Genomic DNA, 22,886 nt, shown 5'->3' with positions numbered 1-22,886 from the left:
GATTCCCAAAGCAGAATTTTGCCAGCTGATTTTCCAGAAATAAGGCAAAGAGGTCTGCTTGAGGAACTTCACAGAGATGGAGCAAATCTTAGAAGATTCCCTGATCTAGTTTCCATTCTTTGTCCTATTCAGCTTGTCTGATGTAGGATGCCTGTAGAGAGAGATTGCGCTGTGAAGCTATAACCCAAGCTAACATGGATAGACTGCAAAGGGGATAAGACCTGGGTCTCCCTTTCTTGTTAATGTACTACATGACTGTGATATGTCTGCAACAACATGGAGAGGTTCAGGGGAAAAAGCTGATTCAGAGAGTTGAGTGTGTTGATCAAAGCAAGGATATCTTTTATATTTATTTGCTTGCAGCTGCCCTTGGTTTCCCAGAAAGCTTTCACTTTTTTTCCTCCTGAAACTGCTCCCCAAGCAAAGTGTGAGGCATCTGTGGTGACTGATTGCTTTGGAGTGGGGCGAAACCTGGATTTAGGTATATTTGCTTTCCTCCATGTGATTTCTATTCTCACAAACCCCAGCACTAGTATTCAAACAACTAATGAGTGCTAGTGCTTGGACCAAAGAGACTTCCGATACAATTGTATTTTTCTCATGTGGAGTTATGCCAGAGGTATCATGAGAATCATAGATGTCATGAGACCCAAAATCCCAAGGTATTCTCTCACACTGATGGATATCTGACGGAAAAGACCAAGAAATAGATTGAGGTGTAGATCTGTTTTTTTTTTCTTGTGGAAGAAAAGGCCTTTGAACTGAAGTGTCTAGCTGACAACCTAGGACCACAATCCTGTGATGGAGTCATAAAAGATTACTGAATGTTCTTTTGGAATTCCAGGTTATATAAGAGATCTCTCACCCAAGTTAGACATCCCAGATGCTTTGAAAAAGACTCTGCAAAGATAAGCAAGTCATCTTTATTTGGAAAAAATGTGGATATCCTGTAGTCTGCAATGGGCTATAATTTCTGAGTGCAGTGGATAGTCCAGAGGACTGGTAATGGGATCTAAACACATAAAACCTCAAGAAACATCTGAAGTCTGGATGAATAGGAATGTGATGATAAGCAACTTTTATATGTAGATTTATCAGGAAATTTAAATGAGGAAGAACGGGTAACAGGTTGCGAAGTGACAACATTTTGAACTTGGGCATTATCACAAATTGGTTTAAGAAAGAAAAGATCTAGAACTGGTCTTAAAGAGTTTTCTTTCTTTGGCACCAAAAATATTACTGAAAAAAAATCTTCCCCAGTCTGAGAAGGAGGAACTGCTTTGTCACACCGTGAGACAACATGTGTTGACAGACAGAGGGAAGCAGATGAGTCTGGAGTCAGATCTGGTGGATGAGGAATCACCCCTAGAAAGGAAGAATTTCCTCATACTGCCATCTGTCATCTTGATTAATGATCTTCAAAACCCATTTGTCTGAAACTAGCTGTTACCAAACAAAACAAAGAAGTGGAGATTCAGACATTATGAAAGTGAAAAGGACTGCCAGGGTGGTAGGGGGGAACAAGACCCATTAAATAGTCATTCTGACTTGTTGGACTGTCCTTGGATTTGGGGGGGGGGGTCAAAAAGAATACAGGAAACCCCTTGCAATTTCTTTTTAAACGTGCCCTTACCAACATTTTGATAACACTGTTTATTTTATCTCTCATCAAAATGCATGAGGGGTTAGAGAATACCTTAGAAAATTTGGAAAAGGAGGGCTGAAAAACCTTTGAGATTCTCTATATCAGCTTACCCTTCTCATCTCACTTTTGATAAACTCAGCAGCAAAGGGACCAAAACTAAATCTTTATCCAAAATAGAATTTAAATTTTTTATTTTTCACATCATCTGGGAGGGTCTGAGAACACAGCCAGGCAAACCTCTTCAAAATAGTGTCAGTGGTCATAGCCCTTGAAGAAGTATCTACAGATCACACTTTAAACAATTATTTGTGACCTCTAAAATGGAAGAAATTATACCATTCAAAGTAAATGTTTCCTCACAAGAAGAAACTGCAGAAAAAACATGCCTCATGCTTTGACAATTAGAATAAACTTTAACATATGAGCTTGACAATTCAAAATTCTGAAAATCAGAGTTGCAGAAGCATACACTTTTTCTTGTACTTATCAATTATTTTCCCATCCTAGTCAGAAAGTGTAGGATTGAAATTAACTAAATATCTAGTAGCAGTAGGATTAACTAAAGCTACAGTTGCTGAGTCAGGTTTAAGATGAGTGTATAAAACTTATTAGATTGAAGAACTTTATGCAGTCTATCTGCCTTTTTAGGGGCAGTGAGCTGACTCTCAGGAAAATTGCATGCAGTGACACACACATCCTCCAAAGCAGATAGCACTGGAGGAATGAGTGAAGGCCTGGAAATTCCATCTACAACACAGCAGAGTATTTTCTGAGGGACTGAGGAACCTCAGTGTTCTCCCACTGAAAACACTGGCACAGTCTAAATAGTTTCAGAGAACGAGAAACCCCACCGGGAGAACTAGATACTGTGCTAACCTCTGAGTCTGAATCAGAAATCCGAGGAGAAAACCCTGCATCTGTCCCTTCATCTTCCTATCCAGAATAAAATCTTCTATTCGGGAAAATAGGCATCCCTCTTTCTTTGACAATAATCCACCTTCTAAGAAGGATTAATACCTTGAATTAAAACCTGACCCACTATTGCACTACTCCTGTTTAAAGAAATTTGAGGGAGAGTAGATATATGTTTAGTCTTCTATTTCTTTTAGATTTTTTTATTGGCAATAGCACCTTCCTCAGGGATGGGCACAACATTCTGACTAAACAGGAAAACCTTTCTCATTCCCTCTCCCAGTACCAACAAGAGTGGCTTTCCCTTGCCATTGAGTGGACCCCAACAGCCTCAGAGAATGTGGATCACCCCCAATTGATAATAGCGACATGGTGGTACACCAGAGGAATCTGGGGTAAAAGATGAGTGGTCTGAGGTAACAGCTTTGTCCACAACCATGTCACCTACCTGCAGCTGAGGCAAACTGCTAGCCTGCTGTGGTGGCAAAGGCTATTTGCTTAACTTTTTCTTTTTGTGTCTGGAAGAAGGACTGACCATGGGATTTGTAATTTACTCCACAATCAAGCCGAAAATTCTGCCACTTTCCAGGGAAAACAAGCAGCATAAGCTGGCTAAAGTTGAAAATTGTTAAAAGTCAGCTTTTTCTCACAAAAACAGACGAAAAAGCACTTTAATACACTTTGCCAGCCCCCCCAAAAAGTAGCATGATTGCTACACAGAAAATAAGCATTTTTCATCTACTTTAAACAACTTTTAAACTGACAGGAAAAAAGTGCTCTACTGTTTAAAAATACTGCTAGGTCTCATGACAGTCCATTAAAACACAAACTCGTAACTTAAAAATAACTTCCTGAAGCAGAAATGTAGAGTAAATACAAAAGTTATTGAGCAACCATAATGACAAATCCATGTTGTCTCATTTTCATCCAGTTCAACATTTAGATTGCTGGATCCGATTGCATCCAATCTCAGCACCTTCTTCCAGAGCTATGGATCCAAGGTTCTGACTCTACCCTTATCCATTATTCCCTCTATCTACCTAAATTACCTCAGATTGAAGTTACTGACTCTTGCTAACTCTAAAGAAGTCTACTTGAAAAGTATAACAACCCCTATAGACTAAAGTTCACAGCTTACTATGTGTGTTATTATGGTTGATGCCACCTAAAGCAGGCACGGTCTTGGGTGAGACTTGTTTGAGCACAAAAAGTTTATATTTGTGAATTTGGAGGAGAGAAAGGAGAGAAGAGTGTTGGACATGAGACAACATGGATCTATCATTATGGTAAATACATAACTTTCATACCCGATGTTGTCTGTTTTCATCTGATTCAAAGTTTGGGACAGATTCCCAAGCTGCCTAAATGGTGGTATCAAGGAAGAACATTCCTGAGAGTGGTATAACCAAATGATGCATGAGCTCTGGATTGCCCATTCAATTTGCAATGAGACATAAATCTATGAACTGTTGACCAGATTGCTGCCACAAGAACGTCATTGATAGAAAATCTATAGAAGTAGCCATTGCTCTGGTGGAACAGTATTTTAGTTTCAAACACAGGGATAAATCCTGATTCTTATATACAAAGGAAATTCAGTCTGAAATCCACTTGGAATTCTAACTTTTGACACATCTTCCCAATTTTACTTTAGAAAAAGACACAAACAGTTGATCTGACTTCCTGATATCTTTGGTTAGGTGTAAGTAGAACCTGAGCAACCTGTGAACATCTAGGGCATGTAGTAGATGTTCACCTTTGTTATAGAAATTGAGAAAAAAAGGATTTGCAAATCAATGGATTGATTTAAATTAGCTTCGGATGACACCTTTGGAAGGATTTGTTCTCATTGACTCTGTCTTTATGGAAAAGGCGGTCTGCATGAGAGTGCTTGTAATTCAGAAATTCATTTAGCAAATGTAATTAGAATTAAAAAAAAACTGCTTTCCAAGAAAGATAATTAAGATCCACTGATGTTGCTGGTTCAAGGGTTTTCTGAGTTAATGACTGAAGCATGATTGTGACATTCCATTGGGGACTGGGTTCCTAACTCAAAGGCTCTACAAGAAAACTTATTTGAGAAAACCTTTAGAGATTCTAAGAAAAACAATGAAAACATAATTATAACTTATGTGAAAATTGGACATAGCAGTCATTTGTATTTTGACAGTAAAATAATTAGATCCTTGGTGAAATATTTCTGAAATAAAATCCAATATCAATAGAAAGGAAGCAGAAAAGGGGTCCAGTCCCATTGATGAGGCCCAAATAGAAAATCTTCTTTACTTACTTTAATGAATCTTTTAGGTTGATTGTTTTTGTGAAGAAGTAATTATGTGAAACACCAGAGAGGACAACCTGATATCTTTGGTTATTAAAATTGGAGAAATCATGCATTTAATTTTAGGGCTTGTATATCCAGTTGAGGCATCCCAGATGGGTGACTCAGAAGATTCAGATGGGGATCCAGCATCCAGGGTGGGTGTAGGAAATTAGGCCAAATGAAGGGAAACCAAACCTGTCAGGCCCAGAAAGGAGCAATGAGAATCAGTTTGGTCTTGGATCTCCTGGCTTTCTGAATGAATGTTGAGACTACAGGTATTGGTAGGAATGCATAGAGGAGACTCAGGGGCCAACTGTGGACTAGAGCATCACTCAGTGACTGTTGGTGAGTGATGAGGGTGAAGTAACTGCTGCACTTGTTGTTTAGGCATGAGGCAAAAATCATAGCAAGGTTGGCCTCAGTGGCTGAAAATCTCCATTGCCACTATCTAATTCAGAGACCACTCATGAGGCAAAAGGAGCAGGCTGCTCAGTTTGTCCACTAATACATTCAACTTCCTGGGTATGCACCTTGTTACCAGAAAATGATGGGAAGACATCGCCCATTGCCATACTCTCATGGATTCCCGGCAAAGTGGGTATGATCACGTTCCACCTTTTTTGTTAATGTACTTTATCACTGACATATTGCCCATCTGGATGGACATCACATCCTTAAGTAGGTAGTCCTGAAAAGCCTGCAATACTAGGAGGACTGCTGTTATCTCCAAGATATTGAAGTGAAGATGACCAAGTACATTGAACTGTCTTCCTCACAAAATGCTCCCCCACCCTGGAAGGGGAGCATCTATAGTTACTGTGACCTGGGAAGCTGTTGGATAAAAAGGTTTCCCTTCTTGAAACTGATGGAGAGGTTATACACCATTTTATATGGTTCTGCAAACATGAGTGAGATGAGTTCTGGCATGAAAAAATTGATTCTGTGGCCATTCAATTGAGAGTGTCCACTGTAACACTCTCATGTGGTATCTCTCCAGTGGAAATAAAGTGATGGAAGAGGCCATTACACCTAACAAATGGAGAATCAATCTTGCTGGTAGGCGAGGATGCTGAATTATCTGAGAAGCCAACACTCTTAAGGACAGCACTCTTGCTCATGGGAGTTTGGCAGTTTGTAGAATTGTGCTGATATTTATTTATTGCATTTGTTTATTGCATTTGTTGACCGTGAAAGTCCACTGGGCCTTTAAAGAGCCAATTTTAAGTGGAGGCCCAAGGAGAAATGCTCCACAATATTACAAAGTTCCACAATATTGCATACAAGAAAACAATTAAATATAAATGAAAAAATGTTAATACATAGAAAATTTGCTTACAAAGTAAATGTAAAAAGCATATATGTAACAGAGATAATGCACATTAACTATAAGCACGTTAACTACAAACAAAGGTCTTAGTCTGCTAGAGAGAAAAGGTAATACATAGGATGAACGTAATGTGGGAAGTCAATATCACGTGGAAGAAAGTGACAGTAGTAGAGGTAAAGTGTGATGATGTGATAGTAGATATGGCAAAGTAAATAGAAATCAGTTGTGAGCAGGAAAGAAGGATGCAGAAGTATGTGGGTTATGAGCAAGAGTGTATGTATATAGTAGTGTGGGGCTAGAAGCAAAGGAGTATAAATATACAGGTACAAAGCAAGAGAAAAAAGAATGAGTTAGAAGTATGAAGTAGGTGGAAGAGAGAAACAGGACGGTAATAGACAAAGAGTTGAGGAGAGTACTATAAAAGGTTGATAGTGATAGGGTTCTAGAGTGGGATATCAGGTATCTCGGTGTTTTGGTGAGGTACAGGAGCATATCCAGTGAGAGAGGAGATGTACTTTTAAGGACTTTTTGAAGAAGGCAGGATTGCTGATAATTCTGAGAGAGGGAGGAAGAGTGTTCCATAGCTTGGAGATGGCATAGGAATATAGCATTTTGCCAGCTGAGAGTTTAGGTTTCTCTATAGACAGCAACATTTTGTTTTCTGACCTGAGGTGGTGAGTGGGATGGTATGTGGTCAGTATGGATAACAGAGAAGGGCTGCTTTCTGGCTGGAAGATTAACTTGTGGGCTGTGGTAATCATAGTTGAGTAAGGTGGTGGGGAGATTCTAGCCAATTGAGTTGATGCAGTGAGGAGCAGTGCTGTGTACAGTATTTTGAGTTTGTACCAAATTTGGTGATTTTATTGTAGCAGCTGTCAAGCTTACTTTTTAGGGAGGATTGTAGGTTGGTGAAGATGGGGGCACCATACAGCAGAGTAGGGAGGAGAAATGAAGAGGCTAAGGCCTTTTTAGTAGAGAGGCTGAGGAAGTAGTTGTGCCTGTATAGGGCACCAAGCTTTTGATGTTCATAGGTTCATAGGTGTATACTAGGCTATCTGCCCTAAGGCATTTATAAGCTTAGCCCAGAGTTTTTGTGGCTTACGCCATCCCTTATGTTAAAAAATACTGTACCCATTAGTTTGTTGTGCCTCTGTCCAGCAGTGACACAGAGATGATTCCTGGGGTAAACCTATGATCTCCCATCCACCGGTCAAGATTTCTCTTGAACAGAGCCAGCGAGGTGCTCTGCCTCACATGGACCGGGATTTTATTCCACAACATAGGGAGTCTCTGGGTGACAAATCTATCCCTCCAGCATGTCCTATTTATATCCGTGCTAAGGTTTAAGTCGCTTGCTCTAGTGGATCTGGTACATTTGGATTTTTTGAGGTGGAGCATGTCCATTAATTCCGGGTTGGACATGGCCTTGTATGTCAGGCACAGGTCACCTCTGAGCAGATGGTATGTGACTGAATAGAGCTGGAGTTTCTTCAGTCTGGCAGCATATGACAGATTTTGGAGTCCCTTTATCCTTTTGGTGAGGAACTTTTGGGGTCTCTCCAATTGCTGCAGGTGTCGGGTGAGATACATCCCGAATGGGGCATTGTACTCGATCATTGGTCTGATAAGTGAAGAGTACAGGGGAACAATGACCTCACTTGATCTGGATGTGAATCCCTTCATGATCAGGTGGGCAATGTAGAAGGTTTTTCTAATCACTTTAGCAATGTGAGTGTCAAAAGAAAGGCCACTGTCAACCTGGGTCCCCAGGTCCCTGATAACCTCTTCTGTGCTTAGTGGATTGCCACCTATATGGTAGCTTGGGGTTACCTTGTTTTTCCCGAAGGGTATGACTATACATTTTTTGGCATTTAACTTCAGGCCATGGCTCTGGCACCAGCTATCAGTTTCCGTGAGATCCCTCTGAAGGATATCTGTGTCCGATGTACTTTCCACTATGGCTCCCAGTTTGCAGTCATCTGCAAACTTTTTCAGCCATAGTCCTCCTATGTTAGCCTGTACTTCTGAGAAGTAGATGCCAAACAACAGGGGGCCAAGGACTGAGCCCTGTGGGACACCACTTGTGGCCGGCTTGGAGTCTGACATGGCGCCAGCTACTCTAACCCTGTGGGTTATGTCCTTTAGCCAGTTTGCAACCCATCTTGTGACATATGGGTTTACATTTAAGCTGGTAAGTTTCTCTATAATACCCGAGTGGGGTATTGTGTCAAAAGCTTTTGCAAGGTCAAGGTAGGCTGTATGGACTGCCTTTCCCTCATCAATGGCCTTGGTGACTGTTTCGAAGAAGTCGACCAAGTTCAAAAGGCATGATCTGCCCTTGACAAAACCAAACTGGGTCGGGTCCAATGTCTGCAAGTCCCCTATGTCTTTGTTTATGAGTTCCATTATGATCCTCTCCATAGCTTTGCAGACCAGGCTTGTTAAGCTTATGGGGCGGTAATTACCAGGGTCCATAGAGGCACCGCCTATGTGGAGTGGGACCACAGTTGCCGTACGCCACTCCTTGGGCACGTATCCTGTGGTAAGGCTAAGATTAAACAGCTGCCTTATGTGCGGGTTTAGTTCCTCATTGAGTTCGTGTAGCACACAGCCGGGGACACCATCCGGTCCCATTGATGCTGTGTTTTTAGCTTTAGAGAGAGCAGCTTTCACCTGCACATTGGAGATGTCTGGGAGGCTGCACTCCGCTGGGATAGTTATCTCTCCTTTTAGGGGGGGAGAGGGGGTGAAGTTTGCACTGAACCTGTCTGCCAGTATGTTGGCAATGTCTGTGGGTTCAGTGATTTTTGTATCATTTTGGACTAATTCTGAGCATATCTGGGAGTTTCCACCAAGGTTTCTAACATAGCTGAAGAAGGCCTTATGATTGTCTTTTGAATCTGTGGCAATTTTTCTCTCAAAGTTGGCCTTGGATGATTTTATGAGTGCTCGTATTTTTTACTAATAATGATCAAAGGTGTCTTCTCTTTTATGGATTTTGCTCTATCATGTAACAGCTTTCTCCTCTTATTGTAAAGTTTGTTTATGGCTGGGGTCCACCAGACTGGACGTTTGCCCTTGGTGGAAAGAGTCTTGGTTTTATTAGGGATTGCCTGATCCATGCAGTCCTGGAGGTGTTCGTAGAAGGCATTTGTAAGGGCTTCCGCAGCTTGGGTTGTGGTTTCCACTGGCTCGGGGGTCTTGAAGGATACCACACCAGTCTTGAGTAGTGTGAAGTTCTTCACTGTGGTCTTTTTTGTTTGGGGTGGGGGCGGGATATGGATATCCAGTGAGATTAGTTTATGATCTGATCTCACCAATGAGGGATATACTTCCGGTGTGGAGCATTTTGTCCCCATGTTTGTGATGATGAGATCTAGTATATTTTCTCCTCTTGTGGGAACGGTGACTAGTTGTTCCATGGCATTTGAATTTATGAACTCCAGGAACCTTTGGGCTAGAAAGTTTGGGCTTGAGTAATGTTCCCAGTCTATATTCGGGTAGTTGAGGTCACCCAATATAATGGTGTTTGGAGATACTTTTATACCCTCCAGTGTCTTCAGGAAGGCTGTGTGGGGTTCCTGAGTTTGAGAGGGTGGCCTGTAGCATGCTACAAATTGTAGCGCAGTTTTGCCTATGGTTAATTGCACCTGGATGGTTTCCGATGCTTCGTGCATTGCCACCAACCTGGAGGTGTGGGTATCCTTGATGAATATGGATACACCCCCTCCTTTTGTGGTGTGGTCCGGGTTTTGGGGCCGGAACGCATGATATGAGGTAAAACCTGATAGTGCCGGGTGCTCTCAGGAGCCTTGAACCAGGTTTCAGTCACAGCACAGACATCGATGTTCTCCATACTGAGAAGGGCCTCGAGTGCGTGCATTTTGAGATTTAGACTTCTGGCATTGAGCAGCATTACCCTTAGTTTCTTCCCATTTTTGTTTTCTAGGGTGGTAGGTTTAGAATTTGAGCCTTGCCTAAAAAAGGCACTATGGGGGTGGCAAGAGCCTTAGCCAATATCCGGAATCCCAGGGGTGACAGGTGCAAGCCGTCTCTTGCGAAGCAGCATGGCTTGTCAAGCATGTCATCCCAGGCAGACAGACACTGGATCCCCTTTGAATGACACCAGAAATTAAGCCAATTGTTAAAGCTGATCATCTTGTCTCTATGTTATGACATCATTCTTGGTGAAGGAAGGATGCTGCTCAGGGTCAGGGTCATACCTGCCTGGGCTACATAATCAGAGAGCTCCTCTATGTCTCTTTTCATGTAGTCCAGAGAGGTACGTCTCAGGTCGTTCACACCAGCATGGACAATGACTGTGTCATATTTGTACTTGCTGTGGAGTGACCCGAGTGCTTGTGTTATGTGGCGGATTCTAGCGCCCGATAGGCAGCTTACTGTGACCCTCTCCTTGTTCAGCCTGGTGAGTGGGACGTCAGTTCACCTATGACAAGTATGTTTGGTGTTGTATTTGGCCTTAAGGGCTGTGACTGCTTTGCACACTGATTTTGTGTTTTATGTGTTGCCTGTGGTGTGTCATGAGGTGGCAGTTGCTTGGGTGTCTGCTTTGGAGGCCTCTGCTGTTTAGGTAAATTTTTGCTCAGAGCCTCCGATTATGTCTTTGTGTGTTTATGTGTTTGATTCATTGTTGTGATAGCTTTATGTGAGACTGGTTTTGTGGTGTGTGTAGTTGCCTTCTCCTCCTGTCTGGTCTTGCCAGTCCTGAGTTGAGAGAGCTCAGCCTCCAATTTGGCTAAATAGCTGCATCTCTCGCAAGTATTTGTGTTATGTGGGAGGAGGAGAGGGTTGTCTGTGTACATGAGGCAATTGTAACATTGCCTCAATATTCCCAGATTCACCAACTGGACAGGAGAGGACGCCAGCATCTGGCCCTTCGACATGCTAGAGAAATTAAGAAGTTTGGGGTGTAACTGAATGAGAGAGGACTTAGTAAGGAAGTGGGTACTCCTGGGGGGGGGGGTTCGCTAGTGAGGGACTTTGTATAACACAGAAGTGCTAAGCCTGAAAAGAAGATGCTTTTAAGCCAAGTGCTGAGCTTTTTTTTTTTTTTTTTTTGGAGAAAAAAAAAAAAGCTTTTAGGAACACGTGCTGCGCTTTTTAGTTAAGAGATATACTGTTTAGATTACTAGTAGAGCAGTTCTAAGGGAAAAAATGAAGAACAGACTTTATGGAGCCAGAAAAAGTTTAACCTTGTTAAACCGGCGCTGCCCTATGCTGCTCTAGTGGCAACTCTGCGCTAAATCGCGCTAAAGCGTGCTTGATAGCAGGGGCTGGAAAGAGCCAGGAATTGACCCAATACGGCCAATAAAACTACAGTTTGAAGTCAGTAACCACTCCCACGGGGGGCAGGGGAGCTGCTCAATGTTTTTCACTGCCACTGATCAACAGAGAGACTTTCCCTTATCCCAAGCAAAAATGGCCTCACAGAAACTTACAAACAGTTCAGGAACAGCAAGCCTGTAACTGAACTTTTTTAAATCTCAGAAAAGTGGGAAAAAAGCAAGATTTTTTTTGTTTTTGTTTATTCAGAGATAGCAGAGGTTCACAAGTAATATCAAGTTATAACAGTGCAGTAAATGACCCCACACAAGAGTGCTAGGTCAAAGACAGAAAATATGCAAGTTTTGAGAAAAAACGATTTTAAAATTAAGTGCAAACAGGAAATTCAGTAAACAGCTTTTGGTTGTGCTCTAAATACAGCTACTAATGCAGAAATCAAGTTTAACAAGCCAGAAAATGCTCTAACTGGGCAACTATGCAGAAAAACTTAGCAAATAAACAGAGAAAAAATACTTAAAATCTCAAAAGTGGCTCCCTTCTTCTCTCAGCGTTTTCTCCTCTTGGTGGGTGCTTCACCAACAGCCAACAAGCCTGAAAAGATGCTAAACCCACGAGGCAACTAGGTTTTAAGAGAGGAAGATGAAGGAGTTTTGGAAATGTCCCCTGCTGGTCAATAAAACTACAGTTTTAAGTCAGTAACCACTCCCACGGGGGGCAGGGGAGCTGCTCAATGTTTTTGTGTCTTCTTGATGTTACTGTGGATATCACGGTCAAAAGTTAATTTGTCATCAATAATGACTCCTAGCAATTTTGTACTAGGGAAAACTTGTAAGACAGTGTTGTTTTGAGAAGTGACAGTAAATAGAGATTTATCGATACGGCTAGTTTTTGAGGGGGTAAATAGGAGTTTGGTTTTATTGTGGTTAAGGGTGATTCTTGGACATCCAGTTCTCAGTAGAGTTGAATGCTTCTTGGGTCAGATACTGTAATTCATTGAGAGATTTTGAGGAACAGATTATTGTTGAGTCATCAGCATATTGGATGATGGAGCTATGTGTTAGAGTTTGATAGAAGTTGTTGACAAATATGATGAAAAGGAGGGGACCCAGTATTGAACCTTGGGAAACACCTGTATTTGTAGGGATGAAAGGGGAGGAGGTGTGCTGCCAATTGGTGGATTGCTGCCTGTTATTGAAGTAGTTTGTAAACCATTGAAGGGTGGTGGGGGGATAATCCTAGGTTAGAGAGTTTGGTAATTAGTAGATAATGTGAAATGGTGTTGAATGCCTTAGAAAGATCGAGAAAGAGAGCAAAAACTAAGGAGCCAGCATCATGAGCTTTATTAACTGTATGTGTAAAGGAAATAATGGCAGTGTTGGTGTTATAGCTGGGCCTGAAGCTGTGTTGAGTGGGAGAAAGCAGTTGGCATTTTACTAAGTGATTTAGGAGCTAAGTGTGGATACATTTCTCAAGTATTTTAGAGATGGGTGAGAGGATGGCTATAGGATGGAAGTTTGAAATGTCTGAGTTATTGCCACCTTTGTGCAGAGGGATGACAAATGCTTTCTTCCAGATGTCTGGAATGCATGATTCTTGAATTGACCTATTAAGGAGGATGCTGACAGGGTAGGTGATGAAAGGTGCTGCTAGTTTTAGGTATTTTGAAAGTAATTTATCAGGGGCATTTGTACAAGATTTTAGTTTTAGGACAAGTTTGTGGATGATGGATGTGGGAATGGGTGATAGAGAGAAGTTAGGTAGGGGGTTTGAAGGATTGTGTGATGATGGTGGTCCTATAATGTCAGGTTTGATGGGTGCGAAGGTGGCTGTACATTTGGTGATGGTGTAAATAAAATATGCATTGAAGAGTATAGCTAGCTTAGAGGGGGGTTTCATTTGGGTTTGGGCATGAAATATTATTAGTGCCTGGGTGGAGTAGGGAATTAATGGTTCTCCAGAATTTTTTGAGATTTTGCTTATTCTGCATACATTTGTTTTTGGCAACTAAACATTTAGTTTGATTTCAAAATTGTTTGTAATGATTGAGGTTGGAGGGTGTTTTGTTTTGTTTTTTTTGCCAGGTTTTCCAGGCACTAGAGGACATGAGTTGCTTTGTGGCTTTTGACAGCCAGCAGGCATGTTTAGATTTGACTCTCTTTAGTCTGAGGGGGGCAGGACTGTTGGGTTTGTAGAAATGTAGAATTGAAGAATTCCACAGTTTCCTCGAGTGGGAGAGATTTTAGTGGCCTCCAGTTTGTTTTCTGTAGTATGCCATTGAGGGTATCATGGGAGAAATGAGACAAATCTCTGGAATATCTATATTGGTGAAGGCTGCGTGTAAAGGTGGGCTTGCATATAATGAATGCTAGACAGTGGTCGCTGATACTGTCTGGGAGAGTGCCTGAGAAAGAGAATTTGTCGGGTTCAGCAACCAGGATCCAGTCCAAGGTTGACCCTTTGTTATTGTTTTTGTCTTGTCTGGTAATATCAGATATAAGTTGGGAGTAAGTACAGAGGTTGATATTTGTAGAGGATTTTTTATTGGTGACGTCAAGCCAATTGATATTGACATCGCCTAGAATGATAGTTTCATTTTGTATGTTGAGGCTTGTTTAGCCTAGAATGTCTTCTAGAATAGGACAGTTGTTATCTGGGGGTGTGTATATAACTATAATGCAAAGATTTTTGCTGTTATTAAGTTTGAGGAAAGTAACTAATAGCTCAGCAGGAGGGAAAGGGGAAATAGGCTTAGAGTAAAGAATGACTGTATAGGTGCTTGGGTATAGTAAAGCAAAACCACTGCTTTTTTTTCTGGAGTCTATCTGATCTGAGTGAGGAGTAGTTTGGGGAAGAATTTCAGAATCTTTGATATCTGGCTTTAGCCAAGTTTCAATGAGGGTGGTGAAGTCTGGTCTGTGTTGGCTTAGCCATGCATGCAGGTGGAGAATTTTGTTCCTAATGCTCTGGAGATTAACAGTGGTAAAGTTTAAACATTTTGTGTAGCTGGGAGAGTTATGAGAAGGGGGAGTAGGGCCTAGATTTGGCTGTATGTCACCACAGAGGGTTAATTTACAAAGAATAGAGAAGTAGCTAGGGAGATTATTTTTTGTGTAGTTGATGTGTTTGTAATCTTGGTGAGAAATAGTGCCATGTTGTGTGCAGAGCAGAATAATTTTCTTTTGTAGCATAGGATTAGTTGGAAACTGGCTCGAGCAGATAATAGTGTATCTAGGTGTGGCATGATAGTCAGTTGATGTAGTGGGGGAGAGTGGGGAAGGAAGATAGGTTGTATGACAAAGTTAGTGTAAGCAGAAGAGAGAGTTGGAGAGAGAATGTGAGAAGAAAGATGTTGAACAGAAGAGACATGGTTGAGTTATTTAACTATAAGAGACTAAAGTGTAAGTTGTTGAGAGTGGGTGAGAGGTAGTGGACAGGGAGGGTACAGGAGTTTATGGCAGTTTTGGATGCATAATTGTATGGAGGAGTAAATAATATACTGAAAGTTGGTAGGGTCAGTTAATTAAGGAGTGAGGTGGGGTAAAAGGATGGAGTTGGGTTGGAAATAGAGGAGTGTCTGCTAGTGGAGAATTGGTAGTTGAAGGAGTTTGGAGATGAAGTAATGTAATTGGAGGTAGGGAGTGTGTGGTGTTGTGAGATGTGGTAATTAGGAGGGCTGTGGTGTGGGATATAGTAGATTGGGAAGTGTGGGAGGTGTTGTGAGGTGGAGGAGTGTGATTGGTGGTGGATGTGGCAGGGTGAGTGAGGTATAAATGTAACTGATATGGGGTGTGTGAGAATGGGGGTAGGGTAGGGAAGTGAAGTGAGCCCGAGCATAGCGACAGCAAACGGGGCGAGTTCAGCCCCCACTGACATCCTATATATTCTATTTGCTAAGTTGGAGACAGATGACTTTTTTCATGAGTCACTGTGATCCCTAATAGGTCTGCAAGATCGAGTTGTAGAGCTTATTGTTGTAGTAGTAGATCCTTGCAAATAGCAATTAGAAGCCAATAGTCTAGATATGGGAAGACCTGTATGACTTGCAGTCAGAGAAGAGCTGCTACCACTGCCATACCCTTGGTGGACACCTGGGGATCTGCAATGAGATTGAATGGCAGTGCTCTGAACTGATAATGATTGGCTTCCAGCTGGAAACACAGAACTTTCCTGGATTGCCTCTGTATTTGTATATGATAGTAAGCATCCTAGTGATCTGTACAGCACATCCAATTGTCCTTCCTCAACAGATATAGTATAGACTATACCATGACTATCTGAAGAGTTGTCTGTTTCACAAATTGACTGAGGTAGCTGAGGTCAATATTGGAGTGAGGTCCCCTGCCTTCTTTGTAACTAAAAAGAACATGGAAAAGACTCCAGTTTCTAACTGTTCAAGGGGTACCCATTAGATGACTCTTTTTTAAAACAACTTTGAAACTTCTGTTACTGAGATTCTAACTGATCGGGTAGAATATTGGGAATCTTTAATCTTTTCTTTGGAGGATACAAAAAGGGTATGGTATAGCCTCTGGTGATTATCCTTAGCACCCATGAATCTGAAGTAATTTGCCAGGCTTGTGGATGTAAAGTTAAACAGCCCCCGACTGTATCCAGAGTGCAGCAGTTGGGTAACCCTTTGGGGCACTGATAGTGAAGGGACCACAGAAACCTTGATAATGCAGTCCACCTCTATATGTAGGTTGATGTTAATTCAAATTTATCCTCCCTCTGCCTCTGGGAATGGTCTGTTCCCAGGACTGGCCATGGTGAAAACCCTGTGATTTTCCAAACCATGTATTTATTACCACCTATTTTAGTCCTAGAATAGGATCTTTTCAGGGTAGAAAAATGGATTCCTACAGCAGACAGGGTCTTACCACCTTGCTCACTTCTACTAAGCATCTCTTTAACTTTGGGTCTGAATAGAGTGGAACCACCAAAGGGGGCAATAATAAAGGATGCCTTGAATCTTTCTGTAAAATTGCATAGCTGCACCCAGTCATGGCGATGCATGGTAATGCCTGCACCAACTGCTCTTGCTGTGCCATCTGCTGCATTGAATAACAGGTGCATGGCTACATCAGAGGTGGATTGCGAGGTAGATATCTGAGGGCCTACAGTTTTTTTGACCATCTGAAGGTAAGTTACCCAAGAAGGACTTTGAAATCTCCTTGATCAAGTCCCTCTGAAAATGAGTTAAGCCTGTAAGGCAGTTCAACACTCTGCAAAGGTTACTGAAGCATAAACCCTTTTTCCCTAATCTGTCCAATGTCCTTGACTCTCTGTTAGGGGGCTGGACAGAAGAACTCTACTTAGGCAGTTCTTTCTTTGGGGCTGCTGCTACTAGTATGACATCTAGTGGAGGTCTTTTCACCCAGTGCTTTCTATCTTTTTATGCTATTATTGTCAGTATATTTGGGTATTGGTTCTATAGCATCAGGGTCCTTCCATGCCATCTGTGCAACTCCCCCTCCTACTTCATCAGTTCCAGGATGTCTCCAAATGTAACTTCTTCTGGGGGATCTTCAAGGATCCTTCACCCTCATCCAGATCTGTGTCATTAGTGACTAACTCAGGAGAGGAGTTTTTTGTGCTTCCATTTACATGTCTGCTTCCTTGAAACATGCCATTGGGATTCTGATGGAGACAAGATGTAATCAGATTGGGAAGTCAAGTGCTGAGTAGTCTTGAACCTTATGGGTTCTGATTGTTCCTGTCAGTCTAAATGAGGAACAGGTTCTATTAGATGTCAGGATGGATCTGAACATGGTGCATGCACCTGCCTTCTTGACCCACCACACAGCCCTTTCCACAGCCTCAAAAGCTGATGCTGAGAGTGGAGCAGAGGAAGAATTTTCTCTGCCAACTGACTCGGGAAGCCTCCCAGCTCTAATCGAGGTCTGCTGGGAGGAAGACCCCCATCCTGATCTGTCAAGTGCTCAGACCCTGAGAGGAAGAGATGGCTCTCCAAACCTTACAGTTTATTCCACCACCAGGAACCCAACACTGACACTTCAGCTCTAGGACTCATCTTTATCTGACAGCACTGGACTCAAGAGAGTAAGGTACATAATTAATGTCAAAGTTCTTTGGACTGTCCAGTCTGACAGAGGTGCACCTGAAGGATTTGGACCTATGGGAACCAGTTCTAAAAACTGAACCCAAGCCAAAGAAAAATGTGACAGTGTTGATAAGCCTGTACCCAGACATCACTTTGAGGATGGTACCGGGAGGACTCCCAGTAGGATCTGTATCCTTAAGAGTTTCCTCATCATTCAGTCAACGTCTTTTTCTGTGAGACTTCTTGTGGATCTGACCAGCCTTGATGATGGTGCTATAGAGGAGGGCCTGAAAGGGTGTTTGCCTTGTAAGACTGGTGATTGGAGCTGAGGCCTCACTAGCTTTGGAGAAATGATAGCTCAAGGGGAGGAATCAATGACAGGTAGAGCTTACTGCCTCAATGTTTTGGGTATAGGACCTAACAGACCAGCTGGATCTAGGGACCTTTTCTTGACTTTTTGAGTCTTTTTTCTTCTAACTTCTTCTCCTCAGGCCTTCTTTCTGAAGACTTATAATTTTCTCTATGTTTCTCTTTAAGCTTATCCTTTTCGTTCCCTTTTCTCTTCTCTACTGGCAGAAGCTGATGGTTTAGACTCAGAAGATATAACTGAAGCAGAAGACTGTCTTTGGGGGAAGCAAGTCTTTAATAAGTTTTTCTCACCTACCTTGTGCAGCTCTGAAACCAAAAGCAGCACAAATGTCACAATTTGTCTGTAAATGAACAACACATAAGGAGTACACACACAGTGAGTGTAGATCTTCGAAGGGATCTTGTGTCCACAAGCTAAACAATTTTGTCTGATGTGAGAAGACTATCAATAACTCACACTATATGCTATAAAGCAATTCAAAGCACACTTCTATCAAAACTATTAAAAATCCCATAATCATTAACTCTCAGTATATTACACTGTCCTAAACTCACCAGAGCAGTCTAAAGTTAACTGCAAGAATAAAGGTATTAAATCCATAAATACTACAGTAGTCTAACCCTAACAACTAGGACTTTACTATTCTATGCTACAAAAACTTAAAGGGAAGAGTGACAAGAAGGAAACTATCAAAATTATTTTACTTATCATGAATGATTTGTGACACACACCTGAATGGAACAGGTGGCAAATAAAATCTGAGGTAAATTAGGTAGAAAGAGGGAATTATGGGTAAGGGAGAAGTCAGAGCCTCGGATCCAAAGTTCGAGAAGAAGGTATCAAGGTCAGATTCGATCAAACCCGACAACCCAAACTTTGAATCAAACAAAACTAGACAACATTGGATCAATACATTTTCAATGTGGAAGGTGTTTTCCCAAAAGGAAACTTATCTGCCCAGCAAAGGAACAGCACAAGCCAACCACCAGTCCTTGATAGCCTGCACAGGACTGCTCTTTTCAACAACAGGAAAGCTGCTTGGCACTTTATCCTGTCTCTTTAGGCAGCTGAGCTCAAACTGCCTAAGTCTGAGCACATGGAAGTTTCCCTGAAGCTTTGGAAGCTGTTTGGGCATTATATGTTTGGCAGGATATAAACTATATAGCTAAGGCTACTGCAGCAGTGATCAATATGATGAACATAGATAAACTATCTAGATAGTTGCCCAGTTGATTAAGTTAATACCTTTCACAAATCCTTAATATTCAAGGCAAGTCTGGATATCTGGATATCCGGACCTATGTTAGTATTATCCTGAATTATCTCAATATTATCCTGTAGGATAAAAGTAATTCCTTAAGCACAGAAAGGAAAGTTGTGCAAGTTGCACTTACCCACAGGTTCATAAGAAAGTACTAGGATAGACGCCCTTATGGGCAATTTAAAGCCTAGCCAATTTCCCTGTTTGTGCTTGAATTAACTATCCCATTTTTAGAGATTGGCTTTAACCATCCCATGGTTAATAACTATATACTGCCCCTAATAAAAATAATTGGGATCATACCATAGACATACCTCTCAGCTGTCCAGATTTTCACAGAATGTCCAGATTTTTTATCTATATTTTGGGTCTGCTCCTCACAACATTTGTGGTTTTCTGGATTTTTATGACAAATCAGTAAGCATTGAATTCACTAAATAATGATACACATTTGATTTTCAGACTTCATATCCTTCAGAAACTGTATGGTAACACAAGACCTTTTATTCTAGCAACTTTTTAAGTTGCTAAGAGAAATATTTAAAATCTGTCCCTATTTTGGGGGGTTTTGTCCCCCCATTATTTTGTTCTTTTTCCAGATTTTTTGTGCTAACACATCAAGAGTTGTGACTATAGATCATTTGAGGGGATCCACGCATAGGATAAAGCATTTGAGAGCTGACACTGTCCATTTGTACTACAAGGGATAGTCCTGGTGTAAATTTTCTTTTCCCCATCCAGATATCCTAGTTATGCTTGAATATGGACAGGGATGAACACTGTTTTATGTACATAAGGAGCATGTTCCAGAGTAGTGTTATCCTTTGTGAGACATAATTGTCCTACCAAACCATTCTGTTGATATTGCAGCAGAGGTTTTGATCCCTAAACCGAGTATTTCTGATGCCATTTAGCTTGTCGATGTGCAGTAAATTCATCAGCACTAGGACAGAGGATGTCTTATATGCCATAGACATAGGACACCTCTTAGCAGTCTGTAAAATATCAAGTATAGTGAAAGGACTTTGAGTCGGTCCATATAGGACATGTTGTTTAGGCCTTGCATCTTTTTAGTGAGGTATTTTTGTGGACATTCCAGTTGCTGCACGTCTGTAAGATACATGCCAAATGGGGCATTATATTCAATATTTGGCCTAATGAAGACTGAGTAAAGGGGAACAATAACATCCATAGATCTAGACACAATCCCTTTGTTTATAAGCTGTGCAATATAGAAGGGCCTTCTTACAACATTGGGCACATGTTGGTCAAAAATTAGGACACTGACCAGGTAAGTTCCCAAATCCCAAACAACTTGGTTAGCTCTTAGGAGACTGCAATCAATGTGGTAGTTCCCTGGAGTAAATGACTTTCCAAAGGATACAATAATACGTTTTTTTGTTATTTAGTTTCAGTTCATGATTATGGTACCAGTTATTTATTTGGAACACTCCTTCTTGCAGGATGGCTAAGTCATTTGGTTATTCAATGCCTGCTTAATAGTAGATGTTTGCATTTTTCATTGCTGCAGTAGTCTATGGGTGTATCCTGACAAAGATGCAGCAAATGGCCAGCATCTAAAAGCTTTCAGCCCAAACCCAGACTCTCAATTTGACTGCCTATAGGCTAAGCTCTTTTGGAGCCAGAGTGACTAAAAATCTTCAGGAGTTTCTTGCTCCTAACCAAATGTGTAATTCATCCCAAACTTAGCAAAAATATAAACAACAAATCCAAACTTTATATCCCACACTAGAACAATGTACAACAACAGATGAAGGTGAGTGAGTACAGCTACAGCAGCAGTGAAGGATTAAAATATCTGCTGTTATGGGTAAGTACAACGTACACAACTGTACTATGTTTGTCATTCTCACACAGCTGCAGTAGCCTGTGTGTAGAGTACCATACCTTATCCAGCCTGGGAAGAGCAACATTAAGGATCCAGGAGCAAATGAAGAATTGTCCTGCCAAAGCCTGATCTAAACCTGGAAGAGGAAACCAGTTTGTAGAGCTTTGTAAATGAATGAATAGATGATGAAGTTGCTGCCTCTGGAATGCTTCTAGAATCCACTGTTTCCAGTAAGCCATCTTAGAAGCTAAAGCTGTAGTGGAATGTGACTAAACATGGCCTAGAATAGTTTTACTATGGTGAGAGTGACAAAACCCAATAGTAGAAGACAGCCACCTAAAATAGTCTATTTAGACACTGGTTGACCTTTCTTAGTCACAGAACAGGAAATAAATAGCTGGTTAGCTGTCTTTAAGGACCTGTGTCATCTGTGAACAGCCAGAGTGTGAATAATCTTTTTTTCCTTTGTTTTTAGGATCTCAATAAAAAACAGGGAGACTGATGGTTTGATTCAATGTAAACTCTGAAACAGTCTTTGGTATGAATGAGGGGTTTGTGTGCAGAGTACCACTCTCCCTATTGAATAGCAGACAGGGTTCACCCAGCATGACAACCTGCAACTCAGAGACTGTTCTTGCAATTGTGAGGAAAATGTGAAGAGCAGTTTTGCAAGTGACAAACCTCATATCAGCCAGACAGGCAGGTTCAAAGGGTAATATAGTCAATTTCCCAAACACAAAATTGAAATCCCAAAGAAGAGGAACCTCTTTGCAAGGAGTTCTCAAGTGTAAAACTCCATTAAGAAACTACTGCACCATACACAGAGAGGAAAGAGGGGGATTCATGGGCAAACATGCTGAAATGGCAACAAAATGAACCTTTATAGAAGAATATGAAAGGCTAGAAGATAGTAAATATTTGAGCACCTAATATACAGTATCCCTGATGGGCTCCTGCTGATTGGCTAGGCACCAACTAGAAAATCTCTTTGACTTGCTAATACAGAATTTTCTACTAGGAGGTTTTCTTGCCCCCTTCTGTATGTTCTGCAAGTCCTCATGAAAAAGATGCCTAAAATGTATCAAAATTGAATCATCCAGTCAATTATCTGAAGTTGTTTGAGGTCAGGGCATGTCACACTCCCCCTGAATTGTGTGAGTAGATCCAGTCTGTGAGGAAGCTTGTGGTAGTTGTCCATGCACAATTTCATAAGAAGGGAAGCCAGTTTTGCCTGGGCAAGAAGGGAGCCTCTAAAATGGTTTCTGAAGAGTTTTTATAATCTTCAGAATTACACTGGAAAGCTTGGAAAAGGGTGGAAATGCATAAAACTCTCCAGGTCTGTCTTCAAAGAGTCCTGGAAAAAGAATTTGCTTAGCTATGTGTTTTGAAAGGAGAATAATAGACGTAACTGTGGTGTTCCCTATATCTAGATTAGTTTGTGGAAGACCTTTTCATCAAGCTTCCACTTATGAGTGTCTGTCCAGAACCTGCTTGGCTTGTCTGCCACAGTATTTTGATCTGACAATATATAAGAGACCTGGACAGTTAAAGAATGCTGAAGAGCTAATTCCCAAACTATCACTGCTATCCAGCACAAAGGGTGCAACCTGGTACCCCATGCTTGTTTTTTGTACCACATCACTATGGTGCTGTCTGTAATGATCTGTAGAGGACTTGCATCTCATAGATGATGCAGAGACTTTTTGGCATGAGACACAGACAATATTTCCTTGATACTGATGTGGTTTGGTCTGACTATCCCACAGTCCTTATACTTTTATTCTCTTTTGAAAATGCTTACCAAGCAAAATGTGAGGAATTGGTCATTGCACAT

Source organism: Protopterus annectens, chromosome 9.part0, assembly GCF_019279795.1.
Source record: "Protopterus annectens isolate FY-2018-M chromosome 9.part0, PAN1.0, whole genome shotgun sequence".
Classification (NCBI taxonomy): Eukaryota; Metazoa; Chordata; order Ceratodontiformes; family Protopteridae; genus Protopterus; species Protopterus annectens.
Note: the sequence above shows the minus strand (reverse complement) of the source record.